Source organism: Argopecten irradians, chromosome 2, assembly GCF_041381155.1.
Source record: "Argopecten irradians isolate NY chromosome 2, Ai_NY, whole genome shotgun sequence".
In the NCBI taxonomy this organism is placed as follows: Eukaryota; Metazoa; Mollusca; class Bivalvia; order Pectinida; family Pectinidae; genus Argopecten; species Argopecten irradians.
In genome coordinates this window covers 51,509,687-51,523,897 of record NC_091135.1, presented here as the reverse complement: position 1 = coordinate 51,523,897, position 14,211 = coordinate 51,509,687, and the positions used below count along the sequence as shown (strand labels likewise).

General features: G+C 35.2%; 1 protein-coding gene and 1 long non-coding RNA gene across 3 annotated transcripts in view; one reads left to right on the top strand and one right to left on the bottom strand.

Moving 5' to 3' along the window:
• Positions 1–14,211, top strand: part of LOC138315853 (trafficking regulator of GLUT4 1-like) — a 51,911-nt gene that overhangs the window by 13,965 nt on the left and 23,735 nt on the right. For both annotated transcript variants that reach the window (XM_069257158.1, XM_069257157.1), the window contains 3 exons: positions 2,715–2,786; positions 11,813–11,922; positions 12,561–12,656. The gene's annotated coding sequence lies outside the window, so the exon portion shown is untranslated. The remainder of the gene's footprint in view (positions 1–2,714; positions 2,787–11,812; positions 11,923–12,560; positions 12,657–14,211) is intronic.
• LOC138315856 (uncharacterized) overlaps positions 1–14,211 on the bottom strand; it is a 38,230-nt gene that overhangs the window by 12,054 nt on the left and 11,965 nt on the right. The gene's annotated exons all lie outside the window — the stretch shown is intronic.

Genomic DNA, 14,211 nt, shown 5'->3' with positions numbered 1-14,211 from the left:
TTTCGTTCGTGGTTCATCGTCCGACCTTCCGTCCGTTAACGATTCTTTTTATCACAATTTAAAAAACATATATATCGGATCTTTCTCACATTTGATATGTAGGTTCCCCTTTGTTTGTTAAATTATGCCTTCCATGCATGCGGTGTGTTACGTGTATGAAGTGCGGGTGTGTGTTTTTGGAGACTGCGCTATGTTTATGATGTGTCTTGTATAGTGGAATCCTTGTCCTTTTGATAATGCTATATCACTAAAGCATGCTGCCGAAGACACCAAGCAACACACCAGATCCGGTCACATTTTACTGACAACGGGCGAACGAACCAGTTGTTACACTCCTTCTATGCCTAGCGCTAAGCAGGAGCAGAAACTACCACTTTCGTAGACTATGATATGTCTCAGTCATGGGACAGAACCTAGAGCCTATTTCGCAGGGGCGAGCGCTCAAAACAATTGAGGCGGTGTCACGTAGAACAAAGAACGAAGAAGAGAAAAGATAAGATCCTAAATCTAGAAGCCTTTTACGATGATGAAATAGGGGCAGCGCAGGTAAAATTCTAACGTTTGTTTGTTTTTTTGTTTGATTAATTAACGTCCTATTAACAGCTATGGTCATGTAAGGACGGCCTCCCATGTATGCGGTGTGTTTGCGTGTATGTTGTGCGAGGTGCGTGTTTTGGGAGACTGCGGTATATTCATGTTGTGTCTTCTTGTATAGTGGAACTGTTGCCCTTTTTATAGTGCTATATCACTGAAGCATGCCGCCGAAGACACCAAGCAACACACTCCACCCAGTCACATTATACTGACAAAATTCTAACGCCCTACCTGCAGGACCGCACTGAAAAACGTAAAATAAAACACGGACATAGTCATTCAGATCCCCCGCCAATGGAGATATCAAAGCTGAAGTAAGTTTGATTGTGGAGACTTATGTGTATGAAAAAAACCCAGGAAAAAGGAGGTTGAGCTAAAGAAAGATGGAGTATAATTCAAGTAGAGCGGGGCTGCAATTGTTGAATCAGGTATACAGCCTTGACATTTATATTAGACTATAAACACAAAGATGGGTGGAGTTTTGCAAAGTAACATTTACCATTTACCATGATATTTTTAGCAATGCTTCCATGGTAACGGAAAAAGTGCAAAAAATGAAAACCAAAAAATAGTAAAAGACACTACTAGACCATAAAAAGAATGTGTCTATGAAGTTTCGTGGAAATATTTCTGCTGGTTTTAGAGTTATGCTCCGAAAATGAACCTGCTACAAAAATGATATTTTCAGCAATGTTTCTATGGTTACAGAAAAAAGTACAAAAAGTGAAAACCTAAAAATAGCAAAAGGCACCACTAGACCATAAGAACAATGTGTCTATGAAGTTTCATGGAAATATCTCTGCTGGTTTTAGAGTTGTGCTCCGGAAACGATTCTTACACAAAAATCTGCCATTTTCAGCAATGTTTCTAGGGTTACAGAAAAAAGTACAAAAAGTGAAAACCTTAAAATAGCAAAAGGCACTACCATAAGACCAATGTGTCTATGAAGTTTCGTGGAAATATCTCTTCTGGTTTTAGGGTTATGCTCCGGAAACGAACTTGGTACAAAAATATGATATTTTCAGCAATGTTTCCATGGTTACGGAAAAAAATGCAAAAATGAAAACCTAAAAATAGCAAGTTTCGTGGAAATATCCCTACTGGTTTTAGAGTTATGCTCCGGAAACCATTCGTACGGACGGACAGACGGACGGACGGACGGACGGAACGGAACCATTTGTATATCCCCCGCCAACTTCGTTGGGCAGGAGATAATTACTACATGACTTTACGGTCTGACCGTATGTACTTATTTCACTGTAATGTAGATGTGGATATTGTTATGCTCAAAAAGTTGGATTTTTTAGCATAAAAATTACGGCACATACAACAGTTATATGCCGCAATGATATATGTTTTGTGTTGGATCTGTTTTCCTTTTGGTACCTTTCACTAGGCTTGGGTGGGGCCTTTGTATCAATGAGCCTTGCCCAATCCCTAGGGGGAAGGATAATCATATTTTATATAAATGAGTCTGGTCGGGACCTAAAAAGGTGATTTTTTTTTTAAATTTTATCTTTAAAACTCTACTGATGGTGAAAGGGATCAAATAGGCTGAATTTTTAAAGATGCTCCACCGCCGACAAATAGTATTTTTTCACTATCAAAAACAGGAGCAGACGATTTAGCATTTTTCTTCAGTTACAAAAATTACTTACTTTACACCATTACCACCATTGAAAAGTTTGAGCTTCTAATTCTATGTCAAGTTAAAAATATAGAAAATAATTAATTGCATCCCGAAAAAATTCCGACGCACTATATCCTATATGGAATGAAGTACTGTTTGCGCATGCTCCAAAGCCAAAATGAAAAAAATATATATTATTTTTTGTGTTAATTAGACTTACATACACACGATTGAACACCAATTATTGTTCAAATAATGAATATCATTTATGCTCTGTCGGCGGTGGAGCATCTTTAAGCAATAATTTCGTAATAACCATGGTACTCTTGACATTTTACCTTTTGAATTGATGACCAAGGTCAACTTTAAAGTACCATTGCATGCAGGTGAGCAAATATTGATCAAATCTATAGTCAGATGACCCTTAAGGTCCTATGGCCTCTTGTTATTTTACATTTAGTTTTTTTTAGATATTATATGGTAATTTCAGGCAACGCCAATGTTAGTGACCCTTCACATCAACAGTTTGCCAAGGACGACGACCCTCCATGTTTTTCAAATGGTATGTGTTATCTATATTGGTAACTTAACCCCTTCCAGTTCGGTCGTTTTTGACGTGTTAAAATAATAAAATAAGCATTGCTTTGCATGGAAGCATGAAGTGTGATAATCATTCCAATGGATATAATTCACATGTTATTTTTCTAAATATAATTTTCACGGAAACGGACTTATTTATTGAAACTATTTTTTGTGTTTCTTTTGGTGTTTTGATTATCAAAATAACATCAAGACGCCTGCATTAATGTTACATTTTAAACTACAAATATTTCTGAAGATGATGCTATGAGATGGGCCATTAACAGAGAATACAAAATTTTGACAAGGGGTTTCGCAATACGACTTGCAATGAAAAAAACCAAACAAAAATGACAATATTGATAGCAGAATTATATATTTATTAACAGATGTTAGGAAAAACATTTATTATAGCAAAGTATTGAATTCATATAGATGTTTTTGCATTGTTTAGCAAATATATATGAGCTTTTAGCTTTTTAAAAACATGATTTTGTAAAACGTGCATGTATATCAAGTCATGTTAGATTTAAGGGAGATAATTCATTCATCTGCATGTAACTAATTTGTTTCAAAATAGATTGAACATTCATTCTTCTCAATCACAATCTGTCTTACTTATACATTTTGAATATATTATTTTTTTAAAGTAAATTATCCTGTCAAAGTAAAATTGTTGAGTAAATTTGCGACCCGAAATTTGGTCCTATTCTTTGGACCAAAATTCGGGTCAGCAATTTTCCTTTGACAAGATTTGCTTTGAAGTAATGTTTTTTTGACACTTTTATAAGATAATTATTATTTCTAACCATCTCAAAAACGTAACAACCAAAACAAACAACATTGAACACCCCCCCCCCCCCAAAAGACCTCATACTTATTTTTAAGCCAAGAGGCAGTGAGCGTGGCAACTGGATCAACTATAAGCCCCTATCAATGACTTTACCCATACCTATTTTCAAATCAGAACTTGGGACCCTGGGAACTGGACTCACCAATTATATAACTCCCTAACTATGACCTCATATCTATGTATACGCTATATATTCTACAGACTTAATATCTTACCAATTGTACCAATATACAATTGTTTAGTACATAATGTAAATATTATTTTCAATGATAAATACATCAAACTTTTGAATGAAAGTGAAACCTATATATTTTACAGTTTTGATTACTGTTTTGATTTACATTTACTATAACAATCAATTCACTTGATGTTTCCTCCGATAGTTGCTTCTTTTTTGTACCAATCCTAAATTTTTACATTCTCAGCACTTCCATAATACCACAACAGTTTCTATCTCTGGTCAAACAAGGACCAACATTACACTCCTCACATTTCATAACTGTCTTTCTACTAGGCAGGCGAAGGAACCCTTTGTATATTGGCTTTAGCATTACACTGTATTTATACAGACACATTGTACTCTCTTTTCTACGGCGGCGTATTAGGGTCACTATATAGTTTTATTTATCTTGTGCGTACAAGTTAGTATCTTGTACGTACAATGCAAGTTAGTATCTTGTACGTACAAGATAGTATCTTGTACGTACAAGATAGTAACTTGTACGCACAAGTAAGTTTACAAATCACAAGCATACCGTGATTAAAGGGTTTTATAATAGCATGCTACAGTGGTTTTCTTAAAACCAGTTCAGTATTTAATAGTACGAACACATGACGAAACATCTGAACCCTTGTGAATAGGTGACACAATAGTTATAGTTCTACAATCTCTCGACTGAACAATTACATATCTATCATGTCTATATGCCATCTAAAATCACCTCTCCAATGTTCAACAGAAGTTTTAAAACATAATCACACTGCTGAACTATTTTCCCTTACAGTACCAATAAGATATGTCGATTCGGATATTAAGTCATTTATTAGATACACAGATGTATCAAAAAGTGTCTACAAATAAATGATAACTTTGATACAACAAGGAAAATATAAGATTAAAAGCAATACTGTATGCTAAACCTTTTACCTTGTTAAAAGTTTCTGACTTTTCTTACCCCAAGGAAACAAACAACATGCATATCCCTAATCCGGTTTCAGTATTTGCAAGAATCCATATTTTAACCAAACTCAATAGATTTAGATTTTATAAATAGTCAACTGGATATTCTATCCATTGTTGGTATCTTTGTAAATGACATATATAGTATGCCAATAAACCAAAAGCAAAACAAAATCAGATAAATGTGAGAAATTGAATAAAAAACATGGTTAGTACATTGTACTTTCTTGTTGGCCCATGTTGACGGTGATAAACCAGTTAATACATGCCTAGCATATAGGAAAGTGCAATTAAATAATAATAATTAATCATTTTTGTTTGTTTGTATTATTCACCAAAGGAATTGAAATACAAATATGTAATAAACAAGGGATAATAAATGAAGTGCGTGTTTATGTTACATACAGTTTATAATATGTGTACTAGACATTTTACATTGAAACAAAATCCCAAATCAACAGTAAATACAACAATACACACTATTTTAACTGACTAACTATGCATGATTTTGCATTCTTTTTTATTGATGTATTAATAAATGGGCAAGTATTTACATAAATAAGTATATTAATTACAAGTAAATTGAAAAAAAATAAAAAAGTGCATCACTACAGTTTCTAATTGTCACATATAGTATTTTATGACCAAGAGCTTGTTAATAATCATGTCATTTCCGACTGCTCAAGAATTAAGCTCGTTCAGACAGTCAGACACCAAGAAAGACAGAAGTATTAAAAAGAAAAAATAAAGTTTACTTTTTAGGTCACCTGCATCTAAAACGCTATCCCTCCTTAACCGCAAAGTCGTTTAGCTTTAAAATCCTACTTCTCTTTAACTCTTGGTTGGATAGCAACCAAATGGTTTGAAATATGGTTGCGCAAGGCAATCTTATTTTTATGTAAGTGTGCATTGTCTGACTCCTAGGGGTAGAGGGGCGGGGCTCCAAAGGGTAAATTTTCTTAATTTTAGCTATAAAATCCTTCTCCTCCTTCATCCTGGAATTGATGGCAACCAAAGGTTTGAAACATTGTTAAGATAGGACAGTCATATTTTATATAAATTATCATGATCGGACCCCTAGGGGAAACAAGACAGGCCTGAAATTTTCTTGATTTTAGCTTTAAAATCCCACATCCTACATCCTGAAATGGATGGCAACCAAATTTGGGTTGAATTATTGTTGGGAAAGGACAATACTATTTTATATAAACTTACTGTCCTTGGAACAGATGGGCGGGACTCAGTTTAGGAAACTTTAATGAAATTTGCATTTAAAATCTTACTCCTCCTTAAGCATAGAGTAAATTATATCCATATTAGGGGTGAAAAATCATTTGGGAAAGACTTGTAAGGTTTTATATAAACGAGTTAAGTCCGACCCCTGGGCTCAGAACGAGAAACTTCGATGATATTTAGCTTTTAAATCCTATCCTCCTTAACCCTTATGTGGATTGCAACCATATTTGGTGTGAAACATCATTGGGGAAGGACATTCCTATTTCATATAAACAAGTTAGTGCCGACCTCTTGAGACAAAGGGGCGCGGCTCAGAATGGGAAACTTTGATGAAGCATTACAAAATCTAAAAATCGAGCCTCTTTCTCGACTAACTTACTATCGTTTGAACAATTGGTCAATTAACACTTAACTCTGTAAGTTAATTGACGAAATACAAAACCAGAACCGGTTAATTCTCTCGAATTTTTTTATTTGTGCTTTAGAAGATGCTACATTACTGTTGATTTTTCTCTATCGAAATCGGAGCAAACAATTTGTTTCTCTCTTTTTTTTCTATTTGCACTCAGAGGTGAGATGTCAGACATCGTCGTTTTTATCAAAACACGAAATACTAATGTATTCACACTCGTTCGTCATCCATACACTTTTAGCAATCTAATTAAGGTCATTCTCCCGTGCTAACACATTTTGTTCATCACATTATATTACTTACACTTTTTATTGGTAATCGCAATTACATAATACAAAAACTCTTTTACAACTATTTCTTTCCTTTTCACTTCAACCCATTCATCATCAGTATATTATATAAATATTCTTCTTTTCACTACTTTTTAGCTCACCTGGTCCGAAGGACCGAGGTGAGCTTATGGGATACCGCAGCGTCCGGCGTCCGGCGTCCGTCGTCCGTCAACAATCGACTTCTTCTCCATAACCGCTGGTCGGATTTCAACAAAATTTGACTGGTAGCATCCTAATGGGCTACTAACTGAAAATTGTACAAATGATGGGGCTGATCCCCCGGGGGCCTGAGGGGCGGGGCCAAAAGGGATCAATTTGGCTATTTCCATATAAACGACTTCTTCTCTGAAGCCAAGCATGGGATAGCACCCATAATGCAATGGTAACATCCTTATAGGGTGGGGATTCAAAATTGTACAAATGATGGGGCTGACCTCCTGGGGGCCTGAGGGGTGGGGTCAAATGGGGTCAATTTGGCTATTTCCATATAAACGACTTCTTCTCTGAAACTAAGCATGGTATAGCACCCATAATGCAATGGTAGCATCCTTATAGGGTGGGGATTCAAAATTGTGCAAATGATAGGGCTGACCCCCCTCCCGGGGGCTTGAGGGGCGGGGTCAAAAGGGGTCAATTTGGCTTTTTCCATATAAATGACTTCTTCTCTGCAACTAAGCGTGGTATAGCACCCATAATGCAATGGTAGCATCCTTATAGCGTGGGGATTCCAAATTGTGCAAATGATGGGGCTGACCCCCCGGGGGCCTGAGGGGCGGGGTCAAAAGGGGCCAATTTGGCTATTTCCATATAAATGACTTCTTCTCTGCAACTAAGCATGGTATAGCACCCATAATGCAATGGTAGCATTCTTATAGGGTGGGGATTCCAAATTTTGCAAATGATAGGACTGACCCCCGGGAGCCTGATAGGCGGGGTCAAAAGTGGTAAATTTCCATATAAATGCCTTTTCTCTGCAACTAAACATGGGATTACGCTCATAATGTAATGGTTACATCCTTATAGGGTTTGGATTCAAAATTTTGCAAATGATGGGGCTGACCCCCCGGGGCCTGAAGGGTGGGGTCAAAAGGGGTTAATTTAGCTATTTCCATATAAACGACTTCTTCTCTGAAACTAATCATGGTATAGCACCCATAATACAATGGTAGCATCCTTATAGTGTGGGGATTCCAAATTGTGCAAATGATAGATAGGACTGACCCCCGGGAGCCTGATAGGCGGGGTCAAAAGTGGTAAATTTCCATATAAATGCCTTTTCTCTGCAACTAAACATGGGATTACGCTCATAATGTAATGGTTACATCCTTATAGGGTTTGGATTCAAAATTTTGCAAATGATGGGGCTGACCCCCCGGGGGCCTGAAGGGTGGGGTCAAAAGGGGTTAATTTAGCTATTTCCATATAAACGACTTCTTCTCTGAAACTAAGCATGGTATAGCACCCATAATACAATGGTAGCATCCTTGTAGTGTGGGGATTCAAAATTGTGCAAATGATAGGGCTGACCCCCCAGGGGCCTGAGGGGCGGGGTCAAAAGGGGTCAATTTGGCTATTTCCATATAAATGACTTCTTCTCTGCAACTAAGCATGGTATAGCACCCATAATGCAATGGTAGCATTCTTATAGGGTGGGGATTCCAAATTGTGCAAATGATAGGACTGACCCCCGGGAGCCTGATAGGCGGGGTCAAAAGTGGTAAATTTCCATATAAATGCCTTTTCTCTGCAACTAAACATGGGATTACGCTCATAATGTAATGGTTACATCCTTATAGGGTTTGGATTCAAATTTTTGCAAATGATGGGGCTGACCCCCCGGGGGCCTGAAGGGTGGGGTCAAAACGGGTTAATTTAGCTATTTCCATATAAACGACTTCTTCTCTGCAACTAAGAATGGAAGAGCACTTATAATGCAATGGTAGCATCCTTATAGGGTTGGGATTTGAAATTGTACAAATGAAAGGGCTGACCCCCGGGGCCTTAGACGGCAATACATGTAGATGCGAGGTCAAAAAGGTCAATTAGGCTACTACTTTCATATAAATTATTTTGTCTCTGAACCTATGTATTAGATAGCATATTTGTATGGTATCAATAGCATCATTGTGTGGTTGTGATTCAAAATTAAACTTTGGAAGTCAATTTTGCTTAGTTTTCTGATTGTCAGAGTCTTGTGATAATTACTAACAAAAAAACAGGTGAGCGATACAGGCCCTCTGGGCCTCTTGTTATTATTCCGATTTTGGCCATTAATAATTCTTTGTGATCACGATAACTTGTCAATGAGTATATATGAAACGACCTTAATGAAACTTTGTGCATTGGAAGGATCTCGGACGAGTTCGAAAATCGGCAAGATTTGACTTATTAAGTAATTTCCCTTTGCAATAATAATCAAACGACCATGTGAACACGATAACTTGACTCAATATGCACTGAGCTTAATGAAACTTTGCATCTAGCCTATATTGGAAAGACTCCGGACGAGTTTGAAAATCGATTTGATTGGACTGTTATTTACGTTGTTATTGCCCTTTGCAATAATATTAATCATTTGACCCTGTGAAGACGATAACTTTCAGCTTAATGCGACTTTGTATTTAAACTAACATTTGAAAGATCTCGATCGAGTTCGAAAATTGGCTTGATTCGACTGTAACTTACAGAGTTAATGCCCTTTGCACTAATAAAACTATTTGACGTTGATAATGAGTAAATATGCACTCAGCTTAAAGATGCTCCACTGCTGACAAATAATATTTTTCCTCTATATAAACAGGAGCAGACGAATAATTATTTTCTTAAATTACAGAAGTAAGCTTTTTATATAAAATAACAAAAATAAATAATTACATCTCGAAAAAAATTGTGGCACTATGTCCTATATTGAATGCAGTACTGATTTTGCATGCACCATACGCAAATAAATTATTTCATATTATTTCTGTGTTTATTAGACATACTTGATTAAACACCAATTATTGTTAAAGTGATGATTATCGCTTATGCTTTGTCGGCGATGGATTATCTTCAATAAAACTTTGTATGTAGACTAACATTGGAGAGATTTTGCCCTTTAGACTCATATGTATTATGTGATCTTCGTTGTGAACATGATGACTTGTGTAAATATTCACTAAAATTAAGGAAACATTGTACACAGACTAACATTAGAGCAAAAAACAAGATTGAAAAATTTTCTTACTCCATCGTAACTGGTGTTATTTCCCGTGCAATAATAATTATCATTGCAACTTGTAAACACAATAACTTATGTAACTTAATTATTCACTGAACTTAATGATAATTTGTATGCAAACTAAAATTCAAAGAACTTGAAAATGTTTAAAAATTGACTTGATTTGATTGTAAGTGACGGAGTTATTGCTATCTGCAATAATATTCATTATTGTAATTGAAAAATTGCATCCATGATAAAGTAATAAATTCATTGTATTTTGAAGTTCTTGATGTGTTATGTAAATATTTTTACGTTTACAAAAATGGTTCCTTTTTCGTAAAAAGAACAAAAGACATCTGTTGGCTAGTAAATGACTCAACTAATTTCTATCAAATGTTAGGTGACCGTTAAGGCCTATATGGGCCTCTTGTTTCAATTCCACCCTTTCTATCTCACTCGCTATCAGATCCAAACGTCATATAATGTACTTAAAATTAACAACACAAATTCCTCCACACCTCATCATACATACACACATACTTCCTTGCTTAAAAACTAAATATGTTTTCAAGTTTTATTCTTACCAACTAAGTTAGATTATACATAAATATATACTTTAATTCTTAAACACCTGATACATAAATAAGACCTCACATACATACTTTCACTCTTTATTTTATTTTTTCCCTTCCCTTTTTCTGAACTCTTTTTTATTCTTAAATTTGCTTTAAATCATAGTGCTTTTCTACACCCCTTTATTTATATCACATTCTATACAATGTTGTCAATAACAGATCTTGCCAAATTTGGCTTATGAGACCAGTTAAAAGATGGTCGAAGTGCAAGGGTGTTTAAACGATTTTATATCGATAGATTGCACTACCCCTATCATAATACTTAGCATTACATATATACCATTATGTTGTATGTATGCATCAATTGCACGCACACGTAAATGCCGAATGCTGGGAGAAGTGAGGAAGTGGTTTGTGAGAGCCCTACCTAGTGATCACTTATCCCCTTCATAGGCATACACCCGGTTAAGGCGGTTCATGTACCGCGGGGAAAATCGCTTGTACGTTGGGGATCGCTATTTTACACAATATTAAAAATGTTTGAGGCATCTTGTTATCAAAACATGTGCGCCACGGAACATTAGACTTATCAATGAGCATTTTCCAGTAGTTGTTTCCACGGGAGGCCTGGTATTTTTCACGATAAGTCTAGAAACATTTGTGGAGTTGATACAGATCTGGGAATTATTGCAATTCGAATGCATTGAGATTTATTTCATATATTTATTTCATGTATTATTTCCTCTCTTATATATCCAAGCTATCATTGTCCTGTTGTAAACTGTATTAATGTGAAATGACGTGACATTTTGGAGTCATAGCAAGATGTTTTGTCTTTGTATATGTGTAAAGTTGTTAAGATATAATAATTATCTTCCTCGTTTAATTATTTACAAATGTTAAAAAAAACAATGAACAGAATATCAAGTGATGTTTTAGCTGACTTTAATAGATGTTTTTTTTACGTTAGGATATTTCAGAAATATATTTACAGGTTTTATCTTTTTCTTTTTAATGTTGTACCGAGCAAGGTCAGGTCTTCAAAGCCTTCCATAAAGTTTATGCCTTCTATCATGAAGCACAAGATATCCATATTAATGACAGGGAATTCATGAGTAAAGTTTGGTGTAAGATTATTATTATTCAGCTATATCATATAGAAGAAATGAAAAATTTAATTTACAAAATAAGATTGAGTAACCATATTTCTATATTGCAGCGCCTCCTCGTCCAGAATTTGAACCAACGTCGATTTCGCAGTATGCTCCCAGTATGACAACAATAGAAATTGTTGATCGACAATTACACGCCGGTCGTGCGATGCCGACGGTAGGATTACCATTCTTTCGTATTACATATGTTTCATAGTTTGTTGATTATTGCAACAGGTTATATATTATTACATGTAAAAGTCCTAAGTATGGACACCAAATATAATACTCTTTGCGTTATTAGCAGTGAAGAAAAAATCCGAGAATGGCGCAAAAACTTGATTTTATCATGACGTCACAAAAGAGGCGTCGACATGCGTAATGATCAAAAAAAATAATCCATTGAAAAATCAATGGAATACTACGTTTAAACGCATTTCATATTATCATGTAGTCTGAAAAATTAATAATAAGCATTAATGTAACTATTTTTTTTAACTTCATCGGTTTATGAAATATATTTTGTTTGCAAACTTTTGTGAGAATCCGCTAGGCAGATTCATATAGTTTGCAAACAAAGTTTCTTTCATGATCATGTTTAAAATAGTGACATAAATGCTTAAACTGGGAAGACCGATCCACAATTGGTTTTGTCACAAAAACTATTTGGCATTGTCTCGTTTCGCTGGTTAAAAAGAAAATTGGTTTGGTTTGTTATCCTTAACGTCCTATTAACAGCTGGTGGCATTCTAAAACTCTTATAAGGATGGATTACAAGTTGATCTATTGTCACTCAAACATGTAAATTAATTGCAGGAGCCTCCGCCTAGAGATTATTTTTGCCTTTCCTTCCTCACCAGCCTGTTCTGTGTCTGGCCTATAAGATTTTGCGCTATTTGTGCTTCTTATGAGGTACTGGTATTTATTTATTTTATAATAACTAGGGATCAATCTAGGTTTGACGGAAACTATCCTTAGCGTAGCGCCAATATCGGATATTTGACCATTCCTATTTTGGTAAGAAGGAAATGTTATTGTAAGATTCAGTAATACAGATTTTAGCTCCATCTGTAAAAGGCTTAGTTTATCATAAACTATATTATAATTGTATGATATATATGAAGACATTTGCAACCAAAAATCTTCCATTTTGTCACAAAACAGTTTTTTTAAAGTCTGGATGGAAATTCAATCCTCGAGGGGAACAACCAATATATGGTACCGAATAAGATCTAGATTGATCCTTGATAAAATTAATTTAGTCGTGGTAAATTGACTTACATTATGTTCGATAAGAACCGTAAAGTTAGATTAATACACAATAGAATCGAATGGAGTTGTAAAAGTTTGAATTAACTCGATTCAGCTGTATTGTGAGTATATTTTGTATAAACCAGGGACACTTGACAAATTTTTACATGAATTCGGGCATAAACATCTTAATAAAGTGTTCCTTAAATGTGTTGCTGATTATATGAAATAATGTGACACAGGTTTTACCTAAAGGTAATTGGTTGATAATCCCCATGTATGATTTGTATTTACATGTTATTCTTATGTCACATGAGACGAATCTCAACTCTCAACCCTCTTTTTCTCAAATACATAACTTACATATTCAACATCAATTCAGTAAACATTTCTCATGGCCCACTCTTTCCTTTATATCCGATTCTCCCTGCCATTTTCTCATACAACACAATTACTTTCAACTTTAAGCAAACTTTCTTCCATGCCTATTGTATTATATGTATTTAATATGCTTTAACCAACTACATGTATCTCTATCTTTATAAACTACAACACAACACAACTTAAATATGTAAATAAAGTCACAAAATAAATAAGTAAATAGCTGCCATGGTTAATTATATTGTGCAGTAATCTGTTCAATCATTTTAATTTCAAATCTAAGTATTATTAGAGGGTAGAGGCTATTAGAATCAGTTACAATTGAAAGGGGCAATAATGGGTGAAATTAAGTAAAACTTCAAAAATCTTCTTCTCCACCCGCAGATGTGGTAGACTCAAACACTCGTCTTAGAATGCATTGTCTTAAGGTCCACTACAAAACAAAAGTCAATTTCACGGCGCTGAGGTATCAGATTTTCCTCTGGGGAGGGGATCAAATTTACTATAGTTTATATAGGGAAAACACATTTATAAACATTATTTGTTCAATTTTCATAGAGAATGAGTCAAACTTTATTGGCAATTATTAGCATGAGATAGCATTTTAACATCATATCCAAATTGGTCCTGTCTGACTCAAAGGGGCCAAACAATTACTGACTGATGGGCCAATATATAGTGTTGATGTGGTTTTGTTTTATTCTCTATCCGAATTCCGGTGACCGTTAAGGCACATGAGCCTCTTTATACTGATAACCAGTCGTTCCATCCCAAAATACCAAACGTTTAACTTTTTGATGGAGTGACGAGTAGCCAGAATAAACGTTCCTCCCAA